Consider the following 22,159-nt stretch of genomic DNA (forward strand, 5'->3'; position numbering starts at 1 on the left):
TCTTTTTTCTTTTATTTTTATTTTTTCCCTTTTTTCCTTGTTGATTTTTTCCCCTTTTTTACTTTTCTTTTTTCCTTTTTATTTTTTTTAATTTTTCTTGTTTCCCTTTTTTCCTTTTTTCTTTTTTATTTTTCCACTTTTTTCTTTTTATTTTTCTTTTTTTTTTTTTTTTTCTTTTATTTTTCTTTTTTCCCTTTTTTCCTTTTTTCTTTTTTATTTTTCCACTTTTTTCTTTTTTCTTTTTCTTTTTTCTTTTATTTTTCTTTTTTCCCTTTTTTCTTTTTTATTTTTCCACTTTTTTCTTTTTCTTTTTCCCTTTTTTCTTTTTTCTTTTTTCTTTTTTTCTTTTTTCTTTATTTTCTTTTTTCTTTTTCTTTCTTTCGTTTTTCTTTTTCTTTTTTCTTTTTTTCTTTTTCCACTTTTTTCTTTTTTCTTTTTCCCCTTTTTTCTTTTCTTTTCCCCTTTTTTCTTTTCCTTTTCCCCTCTTTTTTTCTTCCCCCCCTTTTTCCTTTTTTCCTTTTTTCCCCCTTTTGTCCCTCCCCCTCCTTGTTTTTTCTCCCCCCCCTTTTTTCCTTTTCTGCCCCTTTTTCCTTTTTTTTCACCCCCTCCCCCTTTTTCTCTTTTTCTCCTTTTTTCTTCTTCCCTTTTCTTCCAGCCCTTCCCTGTCCCTCTGGAGCTGGGGAGCCCAGAACTGGCCTTGGGACTCCAGATGTTGTTTCACCAGGGCAGAATAGAGGGGGAGGAGAACCTTCTGCTGGCCACACTCTTCCTCATGCACCCAGGACACCATTGGCCTGCTTGCCCACCAGGGCACATTGCTGGCTGATTGGGAACTTGTTCTCCACCACCACTCTCAGCTCCTTCTCCATGCAGCTGCTTTCCAGCAGCTCAGCCTCTCACCTGTCCTGGTGCCTGGGGTTGTTCCTCCCCAGCTGCAGGACCCTACCCTTGCCCTGGTTGAACCTCATGAGGTTCCTCTCTCCCAGCTCTGAGCCTGCCCAGGTCTCACTGCATGGCAGCACAGCCTGAGGGGTGTCAGCCACTTCTCCCAGTGCTGTGCCATCAGCAGGCTGCCTGAGGCTCCACTCTGCCCCATCACCCAGGTCACTGATGAAGATGTAGACCCACACTGGACGTTGTCCTGTCCCCTGTGGAACCCCACAGGCCTCCTGCACCACTGCACCACTGACCACACATCTCTATCTCTGTCCTTTAGCCACTTCTCAACCCATTTCTCCATCCACCACCAGCTGATGCCTCAGGTCCCTGCCAGAAGCCAGGGACTCCAAAGCTGAAGGCAGCTCAAGCCCTACTGCTGTGAGGAGTTCAGGCTCTCCTGAGCCCCAGAGGAGATGAATATAGGAGAGGATAGGGTAGGGTAGGGTAGGAGAGGATAGGGTAGGGTAGGGTAGGATAGGGTAGGGTAGGATAGGATGGGATAGGGTAGGGTAGGGTAGGGTAGGATAGGGTAGGGTAGGGTAGGATAGGATGGGATAGGATAGGATAGGATAGGGTAAGGTAGGGTAGGATAGGATAGGATAGGATAGGATAGGATAGGATAGGATAGGATAGGGCAGGGTAGGGTAGGGTAAGATAGGATAGGGTAGGGTAGGGTAGGATAGGATAGGGTAGGATAGGATGGGATAGGATAGGATAGGGTAGGGTAGGGTAGGATAGGGGAGGGTAGGGTAGGGTAGGATGGGATAGGATAGGATAGGGTAGGGTAGGGTAGGGTAGGATAGGATAGGATAGGATAGGATAGGGCAGGGTAGGATAGGGTAGGATAGGATAGGGTAGGGTAGGGTAGGGTAGGATAGGATAGGATAGGATAGGATAGGATAGGATAGGATAGGATAGGGTTGGGTTGGTTAGGGTAGGGTAGGGTAGGGTAGGATTAGAATAGAATGGAATGCAGTGCCTCATCCAGGCTCTTCCTAAACACCTCCAGGGATGGGGACTCCACCACCTCCCTGGGCAGCACATTCCAATGGCCAATCTCTCTTGCTGGGAAGAACTTCTTCCTAACATCCAGCCTAAGCCTCCCCTGGCACAGCTTGAGACTGCGTCCTCTTGTTCTGGTGCCTGGGAGCAGAGCCCAACCCCCACCTGGCTACAACCTCCCTTCAGGGAGTTGCAGAGAGCAAGAAGGTCTCCCCCGAGCCTCCTCTTCTGCAGGCTAAGCAACCCCAGCCCCCTCAGCCTCTCCTCACAGGGCTGTGCCCCAGACCCCTCCCCAGCTTTGTTGCCCTTCTCTGGACACCTTCCAGCAGCTCAACCTCTTTCCTGACCTGAGGAGCTCAGAACTGGACACAGGACTCCAGGTGTGCCGTGACCAGCGCTGAGCACAGGGCAGGATGACCTCCCTGCTTTATATTCTGCTTTATGAGCCAGCTCCACCCACTCACAGCCTGTGCCACAGCGTTTGCAGAGAGATTTCACCCCCCTCACCAGACACCAGGTAATTTTCAGGCAGCTCTGTTTGCTGTCTGCTCTTGCTCCTCCAGCAGATGCTACAGAAAGGGAAGGTTAATGCCAGGGGTTAGCACAGACTAAACAGAAAATAGATTGAGTAACACTTTAATATATTGAATCCAGAAGAAGAGAGCAGAGCTACATGAATGCATTAACTACTCCTGGGATAACATCCTCAGACACCTCAGGGAGAGGATGATTTCTTACTCCAGCCCCTGCTGAGGCAGGCCAGGCCCTGCCTGTCCTTGGACTTGCAGGCAGGGTTTTGCTCTACCAGTCCTGTCAAAGGAGTGATGTGGGGCAGGCAAGGCATAAATTTGCTGTGCTTTTCACCAGCATCAGCAGCAGAGATAAATTACCATGTCCCTCCTATTGACTGGGAGAGCTCCACTCTCACATCCTCCCTGGCAGGGGATGAGGAGATGGGAAATCCACTGGGAGATGGATGGTTATTGATGCTGCTGAGGAGAGGGGAAAGCCAAAAGGTCAGTGCCAGCTGGTGTTTGAGGAGCATCTGCCAGGAGGGAGAGCCAGCACCTCCTGCTTCACTCCACGGACAAATCCCTTCAGGACTGAGTCCCTCAGCACCTTAGGGCAGCAGGCAATGAGCAAGCAGCCTTTGGGGGAAGGGGAAAGGGGTCCCTAGAGTCATGGAAGGGGTTGGGTTGGAAGGGACCTTCAAGATCACCCAGTTCTAACCCCTTGCCATGGGCAGGGACACCTCCCACCAGCACAGGCTGCTCCAGGACTCATCCAGCCTGGCCCTGAACACCTCCAGGCAGGAGGCAGCCACAGCCTCCCTGGGCAGCCTGTGCCAGAGTCTCCCCAGCCTCCTACTGAAGAGTTCCTCAGACCTCAGTGTAGCAGGGACTGAGCAGGCAGCCTTGGGAGGAAAGAGAAGGGGGTTCATAGATTCATGCAATGGTTTGGGTTGGAAAGGACCTTGAAGATCAACCTCTCTGGGCAGCCTGTGCCAGAGTCTCCCCAGCCTCACTGGAGAGAATGTCTTCCTCCTCTCCAGTCTCAGCCTCCCCTCTCCCAGCTCAAAGCCATTGCCCCTGCTCCTGGCACTCCCAGCCCTTGTCAAAAGCCAGGAGGTCTCTCCATAGTTGTCACAGAATCATGGAATGGTTCACATTGGAAAGGAGCTTGAAGGTCATCCAGTTCCAACCCCCCTGCCTTGGGCAGGGTCACCTCCCACCAGCTCCAGCCCCCTCCCCAGCCTTGTGCTCAAGGCCTCTCCCCAGCCTTGTTGCCCTTCTCTGGACACCTTCAAGTGCCTCAATGTCCTTCTTAAACTGAGGGGCTCAGAACTGGACACAGGACTCAAGGTGTGTCATCATCATCATCATCATCATCATCATCATCATCATCATCATCATCATCATCTGGCTAAAAGCAGATGGATTCAGAGCTCCAGTTCATGGTGTGGGAAAAGGAAAAGTGCCCCAAATCCCTTTCAGTTCAGGGTGAAATCACCCCAGGATCATCTCCTCTAGTGCATTCACACAACAACAACAACAACAAACCACCACAGCCACCACCACCAGCAACCAACCAACACCACCAACCACAGCAGCAACCAACAACAACCAGAAAACAACAACAGACAACAATAACCATCAACAACTATCAACAACTACCAACAACGACAAACAACCACCAATAACAACAACCACAGCAACAACCACAACCACCAACAACCAACAACAAACAAAAAACAACCACCACCCAGCAACAACCACAGCTGCAACCAACAAACACAACAACCACCAACATCAAACACCAGCACCAAACAACACAACAACCAACAACCATCACCAACAGCCAACAAACGTCAACCAATAACAACCACAGCAACAACCAACAAACACAACCACCATCAACAGTAAACAACAACAACCATCAACAGCAAACAACAGCAAATAAAAAACTACAAACACCCACCAAACAACAACCACAGCAACAACCAGCAAACACAACCACCACTCACAACAACCACCAACACCAAATAACAACCAACAACCATCGCCACCAACCAATAACAACCAACAAACAACAGCCACCACCACCAAACAGCAAACAACAACCAATAACAACAACCACAGCAAAACCCAACAAACACAACCAACCACAACCAACAACCCACACAACCACCATCACCACCAACCAACAACAGCAAACAACAAACACAAAGCAACAACCACCATCCAGCTGCAGCCAACAACAACCACAGCCACAACCAAACACAACCACCACCAACAACAACCAACAACCGTCACCACCAACCAACAAACAACAGCAAACAACAAAAAGCAACAACCAACAACCACCACCACCAATCAACAGCAACCACAGCAACAACCAACAAACACAAAACCCAATGACAACAGACAACCACCACCATCAACCAACAACCATCACCACCAACCACAAACAACAGCAAACAACAACCAACAACCAATAATAACAACCACAGCAACCAACAAACACAACCACCACCCAACCACAACCAACAACCACCAGCAACAAGCAACAAACACAATCACTCCCAACAGCAACCAGCAACCACCAACCAACAACAAAAAACAGCAAACAACAACAAAAAACAACCACCAACCACCACCACCACCCAACCAACCAACCACAACCAATACTAATCACAGCAACAACCAGCAAACACAACAACAAACTGCCAACACCAAATAACAACAACCACCAACCAATAACAACCGTCAAACAACCAACAACACCAAACAACAACCAATAACAACCACAGCAACAACCAACAAACAGAACCACCAACACCAAACAACAACCAAGAACCAACCATCACCACCACCCAATAACAACCAAACAACAACCAACCACCACCACCACACAGCCAACAACCAATAGCAACCACCACAGCAACAACCAACAAACACAACCACCAACACCAAACAGCAACAACCAACGACCAACCATCACCACCAACCAATAACAATCAACAACCACCAACAGCAAACAAACAAAAAGCAACAACTGCCAAGCACCACCAACCAAGAGCAACCACAGCAACAACCAACAAGCACAACAACCACCAAGAACAGACAACCACCACTACCAAACAACAACCAACAACCATCACCAACAACCACCCCCAAACAACAGCAAACAACCAACAACCACAGCAACAACCAGCAAATGCAAACACCACCAACAGACAACTACCGACACCAACCACCAACCAACCACCAACCATCACCACCAACCAATAACAACTAACAACCACCACCACCACACAACCAACGACCAATAACAACCAACACAACCACCAACACCAAACAACCAACAACCATCACCACCAACCAATAACAACCAACAACCAACCACCACCCAACAGCAACAACAGCAAACAACAAACAAAAAGCAACAGGCACCAAGCACCAACAACAACCAAGAGCAACCACCGCAACAACCAACAACAACAGACAACCACCAACAACAACCACCCACAAACAACAGCAAACAACAACAAACAACAACCACCAATAACAACCACAGCAACAACCAACAAACACAACCACCAACAGCAAACAACAACCAACAACAACCATCACCACCACCACCACCATCAAACAACAGCAAACAACAACAAACAAAACCAACCACCACCAACCAACCAACCACAACAACCAATAATAACCACAGCACCAACCAACAACCAACAACCACCTACACCAAACAACAGCCAACAACCAACCATCACCACCAACCAATAACAACCAACAAAGAATAACAACAAATAACAACCAATAACAACCACAGCAACAACCAAAGACAACCACCACCAAACAACAACCAGCAACCACCACCACCAGCCAAGAAACAACAGCAAACAAAAAGCAACAACCAACAAACACAACCACCAACAACAACCAACAACCATCACCACCAACCAACAAACAACAGCAACCACAGCAACAACCAACACAACAACCAACACCACCAACCACCTACAAACAACTGCAAACAACAACAACAACCAACAACCACCACAGCAACAACCAGCAAACACAACCACCAACAACAACCAAGAACAACAACCAACAACCACCCAACAATGACAGCAAAGAACAACAACCAGCAGCAGCAAAACCTCTCAGAACCTCTTCATCTCAGGAAAAGAATTCATATTACTTTCAACCTTTCATCCCTTTTTCCCTCCTGAGATCCTTTTAGTTCTGTTCTGCTTCATGTGGCTGATTTTTGGGGTGTGGTTGGTGGGGGTGTTGGTTTTTCTCTTGGTGGTATTCCTGAGCATGCATTTTGATGTGCACACCCTCTGCCTGGCAGTGGAGAAAGATTCATAACACACACACACTCCAAAATCACAAAGGGAAACCTTTCTGCTCTCTCCCACTGGAGAATTATTGTGTGTGTGTGTGTGTGTGTGTGTGAGCAGCTCCAGGCAGCAGGGAAGGGGAATCAGAGCAGCTGTCAATGGGAGATGTGAATTCACCTGTGATAAAAATCACAGATCCTTATCCTGTTGTGGCTTAGAAGGGACCTATGGAGACCACCTAGCCCAGGTCCTGTGCTAAAGCAGGGTCACCCCGAGCAGGTGGCCCAGGATCACATCCAAGGGAGGTTTAGGTTGGACAGGAGGAACAATTCCTTCCCCAGAAGGGTTGTCCAGGCCTGTCCCAGGCTGCCCAGGGCAGTGCTGGAGTCCCCATCCCTGGAGGGGTTTCCAAGCTGTGCAGCTGTGGTGCTGAGGGCCATGGCTCAGCGCTGCCCTGGCAGTGCTGGGTGGATGGTTTGAACCAAGGATCTTAAAGGCCTCTTTAGAACCAGAATGATTCCATGGTTGTATGAAACCTCTGACTGTGTGTAGGGGGAATGGCTTTGAGCTGGGAGAGGGCAGATTTAGAGTGGAGGTGAGGGAGGAATCCTCCAGAGTGAGGCTGGGGAGACTCTGGCACAGGCTGCCCACGGAGGCTGTGGCTGCCTCCTCCCTGGAGGTGTTCAAGGCCAGGCTGGATGAAGCCTTGAAACAACCTGTGCTGGTGGGAGGTGTCCCTGCCCATGGCAGGGGGTTGGAGCTGGATGATCCTGAAGGTCCCTTCCAACCCAACCCATTCTGTGAATCTATGAACACTATGGAGAGACCTCATGACTTTGGACAAGGGTTTGGAGTGCCAGGATGAGGGACAACGGCTTTGAGCTGGGAGAGGGCAGGTTGAGACTGGAGAGGAGGAGGAAATTCTCTGCAGTGAGGCTGGGGAGACTCTGGCACAGGCTGCCCAGGGAGGCTGTGGCTGCCTCCTGCCTGGAGGTGTCCAAGGCCAGGCTGGATGAAGCCTTGCAGCAAGCTGTGCTGGTGAGAGGTGTGCCTGCCCATGGCAGGGGGGTTGGGACTGGATGATTTTGAAGGTCCCTTCCAACCCAGCTCATTCCATGACTATTTTAAAGCTGCTCTGTTTGTTTTCATGCTGAGGGATGTGTTCCTCTCCAGCCTGGAGCACAGGAGGCTGAGAGGAGACCTTCTCTGCACAACTCCCTGGCAGGAGGCTGGATGCCAGCTGCTGGCACCTCCTGGTGTTCCTCTTTTCCCTTTGCCTGGGCTTCCAGAAGGAGCCTGCTCTCATTTCTGTGAAGGAGGGCAGGGGAGTGAAGAGGTGGCTGCCCTGCAGCCCAGTGGATGCCTGCCTCCCCTCTGCATGCACAGGCACGCTCCCCCTAATGCTGCCAGCGTGCTGGATAATCCCAACCACTAATTGCCCCTCCTGTGCTTTGCATGCCCACGCCTGGCAGATGACAGGTCACAGCCAGAGCATCAAGCAGGAGAAAGATGAAAGGTGGTATGTTGATTAGCACTTGGAATTGAACAGCCCTGCTGATCAGTGGGGCTGTAATACCTCATCAAGATGGTAATGACTCTTCCCCCTGCCTGTTCCATCTTCCTGAGCAAGATCAATTCCACCAGGCTGCCTTCAAGGGCTGGAAGAAGGGTGAGCAAACATCACCAGGATTACAGTATCCCTCTGCCTGGACTGGAATTAGGGGGGTGGTGATCCCATGAGGGACAATGGCTGTGCCTTCTGCCCAGCAGGCAGGGGGAAAAGCTGTGTCTCTCCCCCTCCCCCCCAAAAAAAAATGAGGAGGAGCAATTAATTAGAAGCACAGAATCATGGAATGGTCTTGGGATGGAAAGGGGCTTAAAGGTTAACAAATGCATGGAATGCTTTGGGTTGGAAGGGGCTCAAAGGTTCATAGAACCATGGAATGGTTTGGGGTGGAAGGGGCTCAAGGGTTCATAGAACCATGGAATGGTTTGGGTTGGAAGGGGCTCAGAGGTTCATAGAACCATGGAATGGTTTGGGTTGGAAGGGGCTCAGAGGTTCATAGAACCATGGAATGGTTTGGGGTGGAAAGGGCTCAAAGGTTCATAGAACCATGGAATGGTTTGGGTTGGAAGGGGCTCAAAGGTTCATAGAACCATGGAATGGTTTGGGTTGGAAGGGGCTCAAAGGTTCATAGAACCATGGAATGGTTTGGGTTGGAAGGGGCTCAAAGGTTCATAGAACCATGGAATGGTTTGGGTTGGAAGGGGCTCAAAGGTTCATAGAACCATGGAATGGTTTGGGTTGGAAGGGGCTCAAGGGTTCATAGAACCATGGAATGGTTTGGGTTGGAAGGGGCTCAAAGGTTCACAGAACCATGGAATGGTTTGGGTTGGAAGGGGCTCAAAGGTTCATAGAAGCATGGAATGGTTTGGGTTGGAAGGGGCTTAAAGGTTCATGGAAGGGATCTTGAAGGTCATCCAGTTCCAACCCCCTGCCATGGGCAGGGACACCTCCCACCAGCCCAGGCTGCTCAAGGCCTCATCCAGCCTGGCCCTGAACACCTCCAGGCAGGAGGCAGCCACAGCCTCCCTGGGCAGCCTGTGCCAGAGTCTCCCCAGCCTCACTGGAGAGAATTTCCTCCTCATCTCCAGTCTCCATCTCCCCTCCCCCAGCTCAAAGCCATTGTTCCTCATCCTGGCACTCCCAGCCCTTGTCCAAAGTCCCTCCCCAGTTTTCCTGCAGCCTCCTTCAGCTACTGGACTGTTGCTAGAAGGTCTCCATGGTGTCTCCTGGAGCAATCACATCAGGCTTCTTTGCACTAATAACCAGGCTCAATGTCCAGTCCAACAAACTGGGCCTGGGTGTCTCCTGGGTGCTGCCATGGACCAGGTCATCATGGACCCACTGTTTGGCTTGCTAACTTCCACAGGGGCATAGAATTGTCCAGGCTGGAAAACTCCTTCAAGGTCATCAAGTCCAACCATTACCTAATTCTACCAAGCCCAACCCCAAACCATCTCCCTCAGCACCACATCTCCAGGGCTTTTCCAGGGATGGGGACTCCAGGCACTGCCCAAGCCTGTCTTCCAAGGCTTGACAACCCTTTCCACAGAGAAACTCTTCCTCATGTCCAACTATGAGGCAACTTGAGGCTGTATCCTCATGTCCTGTCCCTTGCTCCTTGGGAGAGGAGCCCAACCCCCAGCTGGCTCCAGCCTCCTCTCAGGGAGCTGTAGAGAGCCAGGTCTCCCCTCAGCCTCCTCTTCTCCATGCTGATCAGCCCCAGGCCTCTCAGCTGCTCCTCACCAGACTCCTCACGAGCTTTGTTGTCCTTGCCTGGACCCACCACGGGGAAACCAATTTTGCAGAGCAGATGCCAGTTGGAGTTTGTGCTTTAGGCCCTGCTCAAGCTGAATCCATCCAGCTGGTCTCCCTCTCCCTGGATTTCTCATCACTCCCTGCCACAGAGCCCAGTGCTGTAGCTGCAGGCTCTGCCTTCCCTCCTCTGCCATAACCCCCAGGACTCTGAGTGCCTCTCAGAGCTCCGGAGGGGGCAACGCTGCCGAGTGTGCTCCTAGCACTGCTCCTCTCCACCCTTGAGGACCAGCAGAGAGAGGCTCACCTCGTGCTAAGGAGCAGCACTCCCACAGCCCATTCCTGCTCTTGCACTCTGGCTCAACCTTAAGCTTTTCATTGTCATTCAGCTCTCAAGGCTCTCCCACAGGAGGCTGTGACTATTTTTAAAGCAGCTGGCCTCAAAACATCAATACTGGGAACTCTGGCTCTGAGACAAGCCTTGGGCTCTCACCCTCCATCCAGGCAGGGTAGGCTGAGGTGACCATCAGCAGGGCAGCCACTTGCTCTTTGCACAGCATCACAGCATGCCAGCATGGTGGGGTGGGGGGAAGGGACCTCTGGGGATCATCCTGGTCCAGCCCTCCTGTGCCAGACCCTTCAGCAGCTTTGTTGGACTCTCTCTCTTGGAGTGGGGAGCCCAGAAATGGCCTCAGAACTCCAGATGTGGCCTCCCTAGGGTGGAGAAGAGGGGGAGGACAACCCCCCCAGCCCTGCTGGCCACTCTCTTCCTCATGCACCCCAGGACACCATTGGCCTGCTTGCCCACCAGGGCACATTGCTGGCTGATGGGGAACTGGCTCTCCACCACCGCTCTCAGCTCCTTCTCCATGCAGCTGCTTTCCAGCAGCTCAGCCTCTCACCTGTCCTGGTGCAGGAGGTTGTTCCTCCCCAGCTGCAGGACCCTACCCTTGCCCTGGTTGAACCTCATGAGGTTCCTCTCTCCCAGCTCTCAGCCTGCCCAGGTCTCCCTGCATGGCAGCACAGCCTGAGGGGTGTCAGCCACTGCTCCCAGTGCTGTGCCATCAGCAGACTGCCTGAGGCTCCACTCTGCCCCCCTCACCCAGGTCACTGATCAATATATTGAATGAGGCTGGAACCACTACTGACCCCTGGGGAGCACCAGGAGCTGCAGGCCTCCAGCCAGACCCTGCACCACTGGTCACCGCCACTGCATTATGGTCAGAACAGATCCCTCCTGCACCTGCCCCAAGCATTCATTACCCACCCACCTCTCCCCCTGCCACAGCTTCCCAAGCTGGGATCCCTTCCCAGGGCCCATGGGGCCTCTTTGGCTGCTGACAAAAGGCAGATGGGTTCTCCCTCCCTTCTGCAGAGGTGGCTGCTGGAGCCCCTCTGCCTGGGCTCAGCCTTGCTAAAGCCTGGCTAAGCCTGGCAAGGCTGCCTTTACACCGGGTGAGAGTGTGAATATCCTCTGCTAAGCCCACAGCCTGGTGCTGGACATGAGATTTCAGATGAGGTTTTACAAAGGCTTTGTGTAATGAAACCATTCTCTCTCCTGATGGTAACTAATCCTCTTGCTTATTCACCCTAAGACCTGATTAGCTCCCCCAAGCATCTGCCACCCACTTGGATCTTTACCTTCTCATTATCCTATCCTTTTATCCCCACCTCTCCTTCCTCTGCTGCTGTTGGCACAGCTCCTTCATCTGCCTCACCTGACCCAGGCCTGTGCTGCCACCTCTGGGGCTGTGCCCCCCACCCCCTACGTCTAAGCGGGGTCCTTCAGGGAAGGAGAGAGAGTAAAAGTGCAGAAGCAAGGAATGGAAGAGGAGAACAAAGAATGAAAGAGGAAAACAAAGATTGAAAGAGGAAAACAAAGATTGAAAGAGGAAAACAAAGAATGGAAGAGAAGAATGAGAGAGGAAAACAAAGAATGAAAGAGGAAAACAAAGAATGGAAGAGGAAAACAAAGAATGAAAGAAGAGAAGAATGAGAGAGGAAAACAATGAAAGAGGAAAACAAGGAATAAAAGAGAAGAATGAGAGAGGAAAACAAAGAATGAGAGAGGAAAACAATGGAAGAGGAAAACAAAGAATGGAAGAGGAGAAGAATGAGAGAGGAAAACAAAGAATGAAAGAGGAAAAAAAAGAATGAAAGAGGAGAAGAATGAGAGGAAAACAAACAATGAGAGAGGAGAAGAATGAGAGAGGAAAACAAAGAATGAAAGAGGAAAACAAAGAATGGAAGAGGAGAAGAATGAAAGAGGAGAAGAATGAGAGAGGAAAACAAAGAATGGAAGAGGAAAACAAAGAATGATAGAGGAGAAGAATGAAAGAGAAGAATGAGAGAGGAAACCAAAGAATGAAAGAGGAAAACAAAGAATGAAAGAAGAGAAGAATGAGAGAGGAAAAAAAAGAATGAAAGAAGAAAACAAAGAATGGAAGAGGAAAACAAAGAATGAAAGAAGAGAAGAATGAGAGAGGAAAACAAAGAATGGGAGAGGAAAACAAGGAATAAAAGTGGGAAATGAAGAATGAAAGAGGAAAACAAAGAATGAAAGAGGGAAACAAAGAATGAAAGAGGAGAAGAATGAGAGAGGAAAACAGAATGAAAGAGGGAAACAAAGAATGAAAAAGGAGAGCAAGGAATGGAAGTGGGAAAGAAAGAATAAAAGTGGGTAAGAACGAATGAAAGTGTGAAAAAAATGAAAGTGGAAAAATACAGACTGAAAGTGGGGAATAAAGAATGAAAGTGGGAAAGAGAAGGAAAGTGAGACACAAAGAAGGAAAGTGGGAAACAAGGAATAAAAGTGAAAGAATAAGAATGTGAAAGGAAGAATGGAAGTGGAAAATTAAGAATGGAAGTGGAGAACAAAGAATGAAAGTGGGAAATGAAGAAGAAAAGAGGGAAAGAGTGAAAGTGAAAAATGATGAATGAAAGTGGAAAACAAAGAAGAAAAGTGGAGAACAAAGAATGAAAGTGGGAAAGGATGAATGAAAGTGGGAAAGAAAGAATGAAAGTGGGAAAGAAAGAATGAAAGTGGAAAAGGATGAATGAAAGTGGGAAAGAAAGAATGAAAGTGGGAAAGAAAGAATGAAAGTGGGAAAGAAAGAATGAAAGTGGGAAAGAAAGAATGAAAGTGGAAAAGGATGAATGAAAGTGGGAAAGAAAGAATGAAAGTGGGAAAGAAAGAATGAAAGTGGGAAAGAAAGAATGAAAGTGGGAAAGAGAGAATGAAAGTGGGAAAGAGAGAATGAAAGTGGGAAAGAGAGAATGAAAGTGGGAAACAGAATGGAAGTGGGAAAGAAAGAGTGAAAGTGGGAAAGAAAGAGTGAAAGTGGGAAAGAAAGAGTGAAAGTGGGAAAGAAAGAAGGAAAGTGGGAAAGAAAGAAGGAAAGTGGGAAAGAAAGAAGGAAAGTGGGAAAGAAAGAGTGAGAGTGGGAAACAAGGAATGAAAGCAGGAAAGAAAGAGTGAAAGTGGGAAAGAGTGAAAGTGGGAAGAGAATGGAAGTGGGAAACAGAATGGAAGTGGGAAACAAGGAATGAAAGCGGAAAACAAGGAATGGAAGTGGGAAAGAAAGAAGGAAAGTGGAAAAAAAAGAGTGAAAGTGGGAAACAAAGAATGAAAGTGGGAAAGAGAGAATGAAAGTGGGAAAGAGAGAGTGAAAGTGGGAAAGAGAGAGTGAAAGTGGGAAAGAAAGAGTGAAAGTGGGAAAGAGAGAGTGAAAGTGGGAAAGAGAGAATGAAAGTGGGAAAGAGAGAATGAAAGTGGGAAACAGAGAATGAAAGTGGGAAACAGAATGGAAGTGGGAAAGAAAGAGTGAAAGTGGGAAAGAAAGAGTGAAAGTGGGAAAGAAAGAGTGAAAGTGGGAAAGAAAGAGTGCAAGTGGGAAAGAGAGAGTGAAAGTGGGAAAGAGAGAGTGAAAGTGGGAAAGAGAGAGTGAAAGTGGGAAAGAGAGAGTGAAAGTGGGAAGAGAATGAAAGTGGGAAACAGAATGGAAGTGGGATACAAGGAACGAAAGTGGGAAAGAAAGAAGGAAAGTGGGAAAGAAAGAAGGAAAGTGGGAAACAAAGAATGAAAGTGGGAAACAAAGAATGAAAGTGGGAAACAAAGAATGAAAGTGGGAAACAGAGAATGAAAGTGGGAAACAGAGAATGAAAGTGGGAAACAGAATGAGAGGGGGAAACAAAGAATGAAAATGGAGAACAAAGAATGAAAGTGGAAAAGGATGAATGAAAGTGGAAAGCAAAGAATGAAAGTGGAGAACAAAGAGAGGGGGTGGGGGAAGGGGGAAAACAAGGAATGAGAGCGGCAAGGCAAGAATAGAAGTGGAAAACAAACAGTCCAAGTGGCTTTTAAACCTGAAGCCATCACCACCACCTCCCTCTTCCCGAGCCTCGCAGCCAGGCCAGGCCAATAACTCAGAGCCTTCAGCACCACCTCACTTATCCTGGTCATTTGTTGACTTCAAGGCTTAACTGTGGTGATTTAAAGGTCAGCACTCAGAGCCAGTCACTTAACCATAATTTTAGCAGAATTTATTCTGTTAACGTGCTTGGGCTTGCAGCTCAAATTGCCTCCCCAGGGGTCAGGGGCCCCATCTGTCTCTTCCCTCCCCAAACCTCCAGCTGTGCTTTTGTGGTGATGAATGGTCAAGGCAAACAATTTATTGTTGGGGGTTCTTTTGGTGGTGGTGCTGTGCAGAGGGGAGGCTGAAGGTGTCAGGCACAGCGAAACAAGGGATGATTGGAAGGGTCTGCAGCACAGATGGATGTTATCCAGCTCTGCATAGAAGCATTGAATCAGAGAATCATAGAGTCAAATCATCACAGAATCATAGAGGCATAGAGGCATAGAATCACAGAATCATTGATTCATAGAATCATAGAATCACAGAATCATAGAGGCATAGAATCATAGAGGCATAGAAACACAGAGCCACAGAGCTGTCAGGGCTGGAAGGGAGCTCAAGGCTCAGCCAGCCCCAGCCCCCTGCCATGGGCAGGGACACCTCACCCACAGCAGGTTGCTCACAGCCACCTCCAGCCTGGCTGCAAACACCTCCAGGCAGGAGGCTTCCACCACCTCCCTGGGCAGCCTGTGCCAGGCTCTCACCACCCTCCTGGGCAACAACTTCTTCCTCACAGCCAATCTCAATCTCCCCACTTCTAGTTCTGCTCCATCCCCTCCCCCCCCCCCAGTCCTATCATTACCTCCACATCCTCCACCTCCCCCTCCCCATTAAATAAATAGATGAAAATATCATCTTGATGTCTACCATCAGTGGGTAGAGCTCCAGCACCTCCACACAGCCCTCCTTGGGTTTCCATCATCAGTGCCCAAAGGGATTGCTGGCCACAGCCAGGATCGCTGCTTCAGTGCTACCAAGGTTCATGTTCCCTGAGGTTCAAGGCCCTGACTCTGAGCCCAACAATACAGAATCACAGAACTAACCAGGTGGGAAGAGACCTCTGAGGACCTTTGAGTCCAACCTATCACCCAGCACCATCCAACCAACTAAACCATGGCACCAAGTGCCTCATCCAGACTCTTCTTAAACACCCCCAGGGATGGGGACTCCACCACCTCCCTGGGCAGCACAGCCCAATGGCCAAGCTCTCTTCCTGGGAAGAATTTCTTCCTCACCTCCAGCCTAAACCTCCCTTGGCACAGCTTGAGACTGTGTCCTCTTGTTCTGGTGCTGGTTGCATGGAAGGAGAGACCAACCCACACCTGGCTACAGACACCCACTGAAAAGCAGTCTCTGTGATCTTCCAGGAAAGGCTTTGGGAAGTGGATGCTCTGAAGGAGGTAAGAAGGGCAACCAAGGCTTGGGGAAGGGTCTGGAGAATAGATGTGGGAGGGAGCTGGGGGTGCAGAGGCTGGAGAAGAGGAGGCTGAGGGGAGACCTTCTGGCTCTCTGCAGCTCCCTGAGAGGAGGCTGGAGCCAGGTGGGGGTTGGGCTGTGCTCCCAAGGAGCAAGCAACAGGACAGGAGGCAATGCCCTCAGGTTGCTCCAGGGGAGGTTTAGGCTGGACATGAGGAACAATTTATTCATGGAAAGGGTTGTCAAAGCCTGGCCCAGGCTGCCCAGAGCTCCCATCCCTGGAAGAATTTGATGCTGAGGGGCATGGATCAGTGGTGACCTGGCAGTGGTGGGGTCTCCATCCCTAGAGGGCTTTCAAGGCTGTGCAGATGTTGTGTTGAAGGGCATGGTTCAGTGGTGACTTGGATGAACAGCTGGACTTCATCACCTTAAAAAGGTCTTTTCCAACCAGATTGAATCTGTGGTTCTAAGTTGGTCTATGTTTGGTCCCACCCCCTGCTAGAATGGTGTCCCCTCTTTACCATGTCCACATCACTCACCACCCACACTTCTGTCCTCTGGTTTGGTGGAGAATGCACACAAATGGGTTGGAAAAGACCTCCAAGCTCACCCAGTCCAACCATCAGCCCAGCACCACCATGGCCACCAGACCCTGTCCCCAGCTGCCATGGCCACAGGTTTCTGGACCACCTCCAGGGATGGGGACTCCACCACCTCCCTGGGCAGCCTGTGCCAGCCCCTGGCCACTCCTGCAGCAAAGGAATTCTTCTTCATCTCCAACCTAACACTGGCACAGGTTGCCCAGGGAGGTGGTGGAAGCCTCATCCCTGGAGGTTTTGAAGGCCAGGCTGGAGGTGGCTGTGAGCAACCTGCTGAGGTGTGAGGTGTCCCTGCCCATGGCAGGGGGTTGGAACTCAATGACCTTCAAGGTCCCTTCCATGAAACTTTAAGGCCCCTTCCAACCCAAACCATTCCATGGTTCTGTGAACCCTTGAGCCCCTTCCAACCCAAACCATTCCATGGTTCTATGAACCTCTGAGCCTCTTCCAACCCAAACCATTCCATGGTTCTATGAACCTCTGAGCCCCTTCCACCCCAAACCATTCCATGGTTCTATGAACCTTTGAGCCTCTTCCAACCCAAACCATTCCATGCTTCTATGATCCTTTGAGCCCTTTCCACCCCAAACCATTCCATGGTTCTATGAACCTTTGAGCCCCTTCCAACCCAAACCATTCCATGGTTCTATGAACCTTTGAGCCCTTTCCACCCCAAACCATTCCATGGTTCTGTGAACCTTTGAGCCCCTTCCACCCCAAACCATTCCATGGTTCCATGAACCTTTGAGCCCTTTCCACCCCAAACCATTCCATGGTTCTGTGAACCTTTGAGCCCTTTCCACCCCAAACCATTCCATGGTTCCATGAACCTTTGAGCCCTTTCCACCCCAAACCATTCCATGGTTCTGTGAACCTTTGAGCCCTTTCCACCCCAAACCATTCCATGGTTCTATGAACCTCTGAGCCCCTTCCAACCCAAACCATTCCATGGTTCTATAAACCTTTGAGCCCTTTCCACCCCAAACCATTCCATGGTTCTGTGAACCTTTGAGCCCTTTCCAACCTTCAACCTATGACTACCATGGCAATCAAACCATGGCCCCAGCTGCCATGGCCACAGGTTTCTGGACCACCTCCAGGGATGGGGACTCCACCACCTCCCTGGGCAGCCTGTGCCAGTCCCTGACCACTCTTGCAGCAAAGGAATTCTTCCTCATCTCCAACCTAACCCTCCCCTGGCACAATTGAAGGACATTTCTTCTCCTTCTATCACCTGAGCTTAGGGAGCAGAGCCCAACCCCCACCTGGCTCCAGCCTCTTCTCAGGAGCTGTAGAGAGCAATGAGGTCTCCTCCTCAGCCTCCTCCAGACTAAGCAGGGAAGAGGAAAGAGAAGCCAGGCTCACAGGCACTGTGAAGGTGAAACACAGCACAGCTGCCTAGTCTCAGGCCCTGGGCCTTAGCCTATCTGTGCAGGAGATGGTCCCCAGCTGAGGGAGCTGTGCAGGCTGGACCCCATCACTGTGGTCCTGTGTTAAAGCACCAGGCCAAGAGCCACCCAGGCAGCCTGGGGCTGAGAGAGCTCAGCCCAGCCTCAGTTCCTCCTGCTACAAAGCAGCAGGGATGAAAGGATGAGACAGCACAGGGAGAGGACCCAGCAAAGCAGGGGGAACCTCGTGTCCCTGACAAAATGAGGAGAGAGGAAAATCCCTCACTGAGAGGATCTGTTTGGAGCTGGTGGTGGATAAATTGTGAGCAGCTTGTCCTTCATCTGTTAGCTCCTTCCCTGGCAGAGCTGCTGGCTCACATCAGGCAGCCAGCTCCTGCTTCTAAGGACCTCGTGGCAGGTCACCATCCTGCTCCTTGCCCTTTCTCCAGGGCCTGCTTCGGTGCTGGACCTGATTCAGCCTGCTGGAGTCAGGACAGATGCTGGTAGCTTCTCACATGCCTTAAAGCAGAGAATCCCAGAGAGGCTCAGGCTGGAAGGGAGCCCAGAGATCATCTCCAAGCTCCACACCGCACCCAGGGACACCTCTCAACCAGACTCAGCTGCTCAAGCCTTCAACAACCTCCTCCTCTCTCTCTCCTTCCCCCTCCTCTCCTTCCCCCTTTTCCTCTCTCCTTCCCCCTCCTCTCTCCCTCCTTCCCCCTCCTCTCTCCCTCCCCTTCCCCTCTCCCTCCTTCCTCCTCTTCTCTCCTTTCCCCTCTCCCTCTCCTCTCTCCTTCCCCCTCTCCCTCTCCTCTCTCCTTCCCCCTCTCCCTCTCCTCTCTCCTTCCCCCTCTCCCTCTCCTCTCTCCTTCCCCCTCCTCTCTCCCTCCTTCCCCCTTCTCTCTCCCTCCCCTTCCCCTCTCCCTCCTTCCTCCTCTTCTCTCCCTCCTTCCCTCTCCTCTCTCCCTCCCCTTCCCCTCTCCCTCCTTCCTCCTCTTCTCTGCTTTCCCCTCCTCCTCTCTCCCTACCTCTTCTCTCCTTCCCCCTCTTCTCTCCTTTCTTCTCTCCTTCCCCCTCCTCCTCTTCTCTTCTTCCCCCTCCTCCTCTTCTCTCCTTTCCCCTCCTCCCCTCTGCCTCTTCTTCCGCTCTCCCTCCTCCTCCTCTCTCGCTTCCCCTCCACCTCTCTCCTTCCCCCTCCTCCCCTTCCCTCCTCCTCCCTCTCTTTCCCCCTCCTCCTCTCTCCTTCCCCCTCCTCCCCTTTCCCCCTCCTCCTCTCTCCTTCCTCTTCCTCCCCTTCAGCTCTTGTGGTCCCCAGTGGAAACACCACTCAGGTGGTTTTGCCTTCCCCCCAGCTCCCCACCTTTGCTGCCAGCTGCTGCCAGGATGATTTTCAGATGGGGACTCCACACATCCCCCCGAGGGGCTCACCAGTGGGGGTCACTTTTGACCACTCACAGGAAGGGATGCAGGGGGAAGCTCAGGGAGGATGTTTCACAGAGCTGCAGCTCTGAGGCAGGACTTGCCCCTGGGAAGAGCTGCTGCCAAGTCCAGCTGGGAAAGAAGAGTCCCAGCATGGCTCAGGCTGGAAGGGAGCTCAGAGCTCATCTCCAACCTCCACACCCTGCCCAGGGACACCTCTCAACCACACTCAGCCTCTCCAAGGCCTTCACCACCCCCAGGCAGGATGCAGCCACAGCCTCCCTGGGCAGCCTGTGCCAGAGCCTCAGCAGCCTCCTGCTGCAGAACTTCTTCCTCAGCTCCAGGCTGACCCTGCTCTGCCTCAGCTTCAAACCCTTCCCCCTGGTCCTGGCTCCAGACCCCCTCAGCAAAAGTCTCTCTGCAGCCTTCCTGCAGGATCCCTTCAGAATCATAGAATCATGGAATCAATAAGGTTGGAAAAGACCTCAGAGATCATCCAGTCCAAGCTGTCACCCAGCACCTCCTGAGAACTAAACCATGGCACCAAGTGCCACATCCAATCCTCTCTTGAACACCTCCAGGGGTGGGGACTCCACCACCTCCCTGGGCAGCACATCCCATGGCCAATCTCTCTTGCTGGGAAGAACTTTCTCCTCACCTCCAGCCTAAACCTCCCCTGGCACAGCTTGAGGCTGTGTCCTCTTGTTCTGGTTGCCTGAGTGAAGAGCCCAACCTCCACCTGGCTCCAACTTCCCTGCAGGGAGTTGCAGAGAGCAAGAAGGTCTCCCCTGAGCCTCCTCTTCTGCAGGCTAAGCAACCCCAGCTCCCTCAGCCTCTCCTCCCAGGGCTGTGCTCCAGACCCCTCCCCAGCTTTGTTGCCCTTCTCTGGACACCTTCCAGCAGCTCAACCTCTTTCCTGACCTGAGGAGCCCAGAACTGGACACAGGACTCCAGGTGTGGCCTGAGCAGTGCTGAGCACAGGGCACAATGACCTCCCTGCTCCTGCTGGCCACACTGTTCCTGATGCAGGCCAGGATGCCATTGGCCCTCTTGACCCCCCGGGCACACTGCAGGCTCATGTTCAGTCTACCATCACCCAGCACCCCCAGGTCCCTCTCTGCCTGGCTGCTCTCAGCCACTCTGCCCCCAGCCTGTAGCACTGCCTGGGGTTGCTGTGGCCAATGTGCAGCCCCTGGCACTTGGATGTGTTCAATCTCCTGCCCTTGGCCCCTGCCCCTCTGCCCAGCCTGGCAGGGTCCCTCTGCAGCCCCCTCCTGCCCTCTGACAGATCAGTTTCTGCCTCATCTCTGTCAGCAGGAGTCGATACAAGCAGAGGGTGCTGGGGAGGGAGCCCTCAGCAGGCAGCGTCTGGCACCATTCCTCCTCCTTCCCCCTCAGATCCGCGGGGGAAGGCAAATTGTGCCACCCAAAAGGACATCCCCAGCCGCTCAGCAGCCTGGTGGAGGTGTTGCTTTGGCTGCACACTTCAGCATGTGCTGCAGCCTGACACCAGAGCCTGGAGTGAAGCTGCACATATGCTGTGCTCTGCTGCCTCCCTGCCAAAACTCCTCAGAGGAGTTCTCACTCTCCCCCTCCTGCCTCGCCCACAGCCCTCCCTCGCTTTTCACTGCAGGCTCCTTCCTAATGGATGTGGCTGGGGATGCTAAAGCCAAGGGCTGAGCTGCATGAGCAGACCCTGGGCCCCACCTCTGTGCCTGACTCGGAAACAGACTTTCCAGCTTCATCCAGCAGGGTGCCCTGGGGGCCAAGAAGGACAAGGAGGTCCTGGGGGGCATTGAGAAGAGTGTGGCCAGAGGTTCAGGGAGGTTCTCCTCCTCTTCTACTCTGCCCTGGGGAGACCTCACCTGCAATATTGCATCCAGCTCTGGGCTCCCCAGCTCAGGAGGGACAGGGATCTGCTGCAGAGAGTCCAAGGCAGGGCTGCAAGGATGCTGAAGGCACTGGAGACTGCCTGGGGAGGAGAGGCTGAGAGCCCTGGGGCTGTTCAGGCTGCAGAGGAGAAGGCTGAGAGGGATCTGAGCAATGTCTCTCAAGAGCTGAGGGCTGGGGGGCAGGAGGCAGGGGCCAGGGCCAGGCTCTGCTCAGCTGCACCCTGGGCTAGGCCAAGGGGCAAGGGATGCAAAGTGCAGCCCAGGAGGTTGCAGCTCCAGCTGAGGAGGAACTTCTGCCCTGGGAGGCTGCCAGAGGCCTGGAGCAGGCTGCCCAGAGAGGTTGTGGAGTCTCCTGCTCTGGAGCCTTCCCAGCCCTGTCTGGATGTGTTCTGTGTGCCCTGTGCTGGGTTCTGTGGTGCTGCTCTGGCAGGGGGCTTGGGCTGGATGACCTCTGCAGGTCCCTTCCAACCCCTGACATCCTGTGAGCTGTGATCCAAGAGAAGGGAAGGATCTTCTCCTCCCAGCCTGCACATCTCTGCCCATTCATTTCCCCCCAGTCCCTGAGTTAAACAATTTGGTTTATTTCCCTCCTTTTTGATGTCTGTTTGTGGTTGGCTCTCTCACCTTCACAGCACACTGAGAACACAGTGTCTGTACCACAGCATCCCAGCATGGAGGGGGTTGGAAGGGAGCCCTGGAGCTCACCCAGCCCAACCCCCCCTGCCCCAGCAGGGCACCCCCAGCAGCACAGTGCCCAGGGGGGGTTGGAAGCTCTCCACACCAGGACACTCCACAACCTCTCTGGGCAGCCTGCTGCAGCCCTCCAGCACCCTCACAACAAACAACTTTCTCCTCCCCTTGAGCTGAAACCTTCTCTGTTCCAGGTTGTCTCCATGGCTCCTTGGCTTATTG

The sequence above is a fragment of the Dryobates pubescens genome, chromosome Z, assembly GCF_014839835.1.
Source record: "Dryobates pubescens isolate bDryPub1 chromosome Z, bDryPub1.pri, whole genome shotgun sequence".
In the NCBI taxonomy this organism is placed as follows: Eukaryota; Metazoa; Chordata; class Aves; order Piciformes; family Picidae; genus Dryobates; species Dryobates pubescens.